General features: G+C 40.8%; 1 long non-coding RNA gene across 1 annotated transcript; it reads right to left on the bottom strand.

Moving 5' to 3' along the window:
• Positions 1-2,617: 2,617 nt before the first annotated feature.
• Positions 2,618-3,976, bottom strand: LOC115411348 (uncharacterized). Its single transcript, XR_003934195.1, has 3 exons — positions 3,774-3,976; positions 2,927-2,932; positions 2,618-2,630 (listed from the first exon to the last, which is right to left on the bottom strand). It is a non-coding gene; the product is annotated as an uncharacterized LOC115411348 (long non-coding RNA).
• Between the last annotated feature and the right edge of the window lie 1,618 nt (positions 3,977-5,594).

The raw sequence follows: 5,594 nt of genomic DNA, 5'->3' as shown, positions 1-5,594 counted from the left end.
CTCAAACCCAGACCAGAAAACATCTGGAGTCACGTGGGCTTCAGCCAGCGGAGTCCCCGCCCCCTCCTTCTGGAACAGCTGGATCTGAAGAATCCGGTTCCGCAAAACTGACAGAACGTCTGGATACTGAGATTAAATTTTAAGATGTTTTAATGACATATTTATAACTTCAGAACTTGAACCAGTTCAGAGTTTTTGTCAGATTGTGGATGTTTTAGGTCCAGATCAAACCTTGGTCATATGTGGTTAGTGCCTCAGCTGTGATCAATGAAACTGGGATCAATAATATTCACTCCAGCTGGGGTTAGTAGTGACGGGCAATAATATGAACAGGGTTTATTTGGAAACATACACACACAAATACTCAGTTTATCTGCACTGCAAAAAATATTAAATGAACTGAAGGTTAACTAGTTGTGAATTCAGACGGTGAACTATGAACATGAATGAATGAATTTTATTCTGTATGAACTGAACGTTGAACTAGTTCATGTGAACTGTAATAAATAATGAATAATAAAGTAGTGACTGTACTTTATTATTCACCTTAAAATGAGAATGAAACAAAAGGAATTTATGTCCTTGGAAAATTCTACTGGATTGTACCTCACAGAAATGTAATGAGCTTGGTTTAAACAGACTTATCTTCTCTTTCAGAAGTTCGCTAACGTTCCTGTGGACTGGACCAGCCTCAGTGGAACAAAGAAAAGGAACTGAACTGATAAAGATGGCAGTTTGGATCCATAAACCAACAAAACACTTCCATAAGGTGGACAAAGAATACATGTTCAACAAGCTAGACGTCTGCGAGCTTCTTACATTTACCAATGCACGTCAGTATCATGACAGTCGAACCGAATTTACCATCGACAAGAAATGAACAAGTGAAGATGGTTCAGCTGGTTTTGGCGCCAACGAGGTTCAAATGGTACGGTCCAAAATAGGGGGGTCTGAAACCGTTTTACATGGAACTGTTCCTACAAGAAACATGACATTATTATTATTATTATTATTATTATTATTATTATTATTATTATTATTATTATTGTAGACGTGATAGTTTTGATGCTGGGCAGAGCAGACTTTTGGGAAAAGATGTTAGTCTATATTTATAAATACTGACATAAAAATTGTTTAGTAAACAACACTTTAAAATTTAAATGAAAATTAATATATTAATATCGATATCTAGGGACTGAAGGTAGTAAATGCGTCGTTCGTTTTTAACTGCATTTCCCGTCATGCAGCGCAGTACTGCACTTCCTGTCAGCTGTCATGGCCATAGCAACGGGATTATAAAGCTATTTTCCAAAATTACTGATATCTTCCAAAATATTAGTCCCATCAACTTGCCATTTTCTCTAGCCTCTTCCTTGACTGTAATTGTGTCATTCCTGTTTTTAACTTCATTTCCCATCATGCAAGGCTGACGGGACGTGCAAGGCTGCTTCCTGTCCCTCCCCCTGGCAACTGCTTAGCAACGTGAGTTAAATTAGTCCCTCCTGAGATTAAAAAAAGGAAATTTTAAAGAAAAAAAAAGTATTTAATGTGGAGATGTGACTCTTTGTGGACTGTTGGTACTAAATTGGCCAGTTCAAAACGTCTACATTTCTCAAAACTGTGCAGATTCACACAGACAGACGCTCTGAGATCTTAGACCTTCCTAGTACCCCCCCAATTAAACTATGCTTCTGCTCTGGACTGAGTCTCTAATTGGACGTTAGACGAGGACAGTCCCAGTGTTGGACGTCAAATGTCCAACTGTCTTCCATGTCTTCCACTGACATTAAACCCTGAGGCTGCAGTGTGTTCATCTGCTCTAAATGAGGACATGTTTGAATCATGACAAGCTTCACTCTGAAAAACTCATTTATTCATATTAAAAAGTTCATATAAAAACATTATTTAACATTTCAAAATATTTCTGATAAAAAAAAACCCTCAAAGGAAACCTGAGTGAAGAACATTATTTACAAGTGCCTCTAACTCCAACAGCAGCAATTACACACATATTTATTAGATCTGAATGTTTTCTTCTCTTTATCGTCATTAACAGAAACAGTCTTTTCCATCACTGCTGGAGTTTGTGTCATTTTACAAAGAAATTCTCTTTTCTTTGGATAGAAAAGTTTCATCAACCTCTCATGCAGTGGCGATTTCTCATAGACTGCAGTGGAAGCCCGGCTTCCCCTAAAATTATGAAATTTAAATGGTTAAATATGTACGGCTGTGTTGACATTTCATTGACTACAAATGTGTTGGAACACGTTCATCTCACAGACGAGTTCGTTCAGAATCAGCTTTATCACAAATCAGCGGACTTGATGTTGTTCACTTCTCCTCCATTCCCGTGTCTCTGTTTTCTCCTCCATCTCTGCTCAGTGCATTTGTTCATAGACTGTGTCCGTCTCTGGGCTTCAATGGGACTGAGTGGAACAGTTTTTTTCATTGCCTCAAAACTGGACACTAATTGGATAAATACCACGATGTTGTCCCGCCCCCAGACGCCAGGCGTCTCTGGGGGTGAATGGAGCTGTGGGCGGAGCTTGGCTGGACACCAGAATCCCACGTGCTGATTGGAGGATCAGTCGAAAGGCTGAATCCCGTTTGATTGACAGCTGTTTTCAGATCTACTCCTTCACTGACACAGTTCAGTTTAATACCGTCGCACATTCTGCTGTGAAATCAAGAGAGAAACTACGACGAAATTACTCGTTCATTTCTTGCACTGTAAATAAAACACTCATTGGACTTCCTTGTTTCAATTTAACATAATTTCAGTGTTTTCTCATTTCAGTTACAAAATTTAATCATTTCTTATTTGAGTTTAATATCGTTTTGTAGATAGTTACATCAATCAAACTGTCGGCTAGGTCAGAGTGAAAGGAGCATCTCTTTGTTTAAAAGGCTGAAGTCTTACACCCACAACACACTGGGCCAAGGCAGTCTAAGCAGCCCAGCTCTGCTGGACATTGAAAGGACACTGGTCCAGTCCCTGCAAAAGACACCTACTGGTACGATAAGGTCACTGAGCATTTTCTTGAAAAGGAACAGAGGACCGAATGTATGTTTAAATAACTTGACAATTTTTTTTTTTTTTTGATGTAAGCTGACAATGAGCTTCCCCTGTCTGAAAGACGAGCAGCCGCCACTGCTCTCATGTAATATAAACTTTACTGAGCCAATCAGATTGGACTCTTAATACATGCTGATAAATCTGACCCAATCAGCTGGTAGATGAGGCCTTGGCCGGGCTTTACTCAGAATGAGCCTGTTTACATGGCCATAAAAATCCAATAACTGGGAGTAATCCGATTACTGCCGTAATCAGATGTGACGCATTTCCATGCACTTCAGAAATGTGATAATCGAAAAACCCTGGTTTACATGTTTCAGTCCATTATTTGATTTCTTTTGCAGGATGTATGTACGTGATGACATAAGACGTACACTTCCTGTTATTTTCAAACCATCCGGTCTTGTCTGGAACTTTCTAACGGACAACTTTTGGAATGTGTCTCCATTTCTGAAGTGAGTCGCTGCTATGTGCCAGGTTTGTTTACCTTTTTCCTTAGGCTCACATTGTCCACTGTATAACTTCCATTTACACAGATTTTTTTTTTTTTTTTTTTTTAACACATGCACAAATGTTAAAGAACAAAATATCCAGATTAACCTGTATACATGCATGAAGACATCAGAGTATTGGGGAGAAATCCAGGTTTGTTAATCCGATTTCTCATAATCAGATTACTCCCGTCATTGGATAAGACAATCAGATTATCCTGTTTACATGATCACCTGAATAATCTGAGAACTCCAGAGATCGGATAATGATCGGAGTATTAGTGTGCATGTAAACAAGAGTCAGTGTCATCAGCAGCCGGTTCAGAACAGGATCAGTCACATGATCAACAAGTCAAAGTGAACTGAAGACATCTTCTCCCCTGGTAGATGTTCTGCTGATTCCTCAGTAGCGGCTGAAGAACAACAGAAAACAAACACAAATATTAAATGGATGAACTGTTGTACGCTGTCACAGACATTAGAACATCTTTATTATTATGAGGAGTGAAAACATGTTTTTGGTTCATTATCAAATGAGACAAATCAGGCGATAGTCACCACCACAGCTGAGGCAGATGGTCTCTGTGGGTTTGTCAAAAAAAAGAGACTGATCTCATGAAATCACGTTGTATGTCACACCAGTTCTTATGGCATTTGGCGTGCTATATGTACGCATTTTTTACCTTTCACGTGTTATTCAACGCCATTTGATCACGTGTCAATTTGTGCCAAGATCTCTGGTTCACATACCCCTAACCCTCAGTACGTTGTATTTGACGTGGTGTGAACAAACACATGGAAACCTTATGATGCGTACAGATGACACACCAAGTAAAAGTGGTGTGTATATTTATGCGACTCATGATATCAAGTTGCTGAGGAAGGACGAGTGGATCTTAACCCAATCGAGCATCAAGTCTAATCCCTCCCATTTCACAACCTAAAGGGCTTCAGGGATTGGCTGCGAATGTCTTGGTGCCACATCCCAAGGCTCACCTTCAGAGGTCTGGTGGAGTCCAGGCCTTGGGTCAGCGCTGTGAATGGAGAACCTACACGATATTTGGAAGGTGGTAACAATCTAATGTTCCAACATATGATCCAGTTGACCTGGAGACCACTTTTAGTAGACCCTCACCACCGTAGACCTGCCCTAGTAACTTTGACAACTACCACACTGTGATGGTGATGACCAGGTGAGAACATCTACAAACCTGTAATTCTTGTTGGGCGTTTGGACTACTTACAAAAAGTGGTCTAAGGAACTACAACTGGACCTCAACCATTTTGCATCTATGGGACCACTGTACTATTCCCACCTACCTAATATTGTGTAGGTCCCTTTTTTACCCACAAAAACAACTCTGACCCAGGTCCTGGACCCTGGTATCAGACACCAAGATGTTAGCGGTAGATCCTCTAGGTCCTGGAAGTTTCAAGGTGATGGGAGGGGTTGAACCTTTTTGTTCAGCACCTCCCACAGATGCTCAGTTGGGCTGAGATCTGCTTGTCCTTCCTTGGTCCACTTCTTGTCATGTACTGATCAGTACAGACCAGGAACACCCAACCAAACCCAACAAGTTCTAGAGATGCTCTGACCCAGTGATCGTCGTCATAATCAGGCCCTTGTTGGAGTTGCTCATAATCATACGCTGCACATTTTAATACGGCCTCAGCCTCCAGAAACCAGAGGAACCAGGGAGAACTTGTGAGAGGTTGGAACTCAAGTTGAGATACATGAACCTGATTCAGATTGTGGACTCTGGTTGTACCTCAAATGACCATCATCTGGACACTCAGACCAAAAGACTTTGACAACATCACATTTCTCTGCCTGTGACTGACCTTCTGATCCTTAGTGCAGGTTTCTCAGCTTCTTCCTCAGCTCATTCATGTTCATGTTCTTTAAAACCCTCCTGGTCACCTCCACTGCTCCCGACTCCTCATACCTCTGCACCATCAGATCAACTACACGTGTTGTCGTTGCATTTTCCAGCAGCTTCTTTGTAATCGGTGGAATGTCACCCTGT

The sequence above is a fragment of the Sphaeramia orbicularis genome, chromosome 20 (genome assembly GCF_902148855.1).
Source record: "Sphaeramia orbicularis chromosome 20, fSphaOr1.1, whole genome shotgun sequence".
NCBI lineage: Eukaryota > Metazoa > Chordata > Actinopteri > Kurtiformes > Apogonidae > Sphaeramia > Sphaeramia orbicularis.
This window is presented reverse-complemented; position numbering and strand designations above follow the sequence as displayed.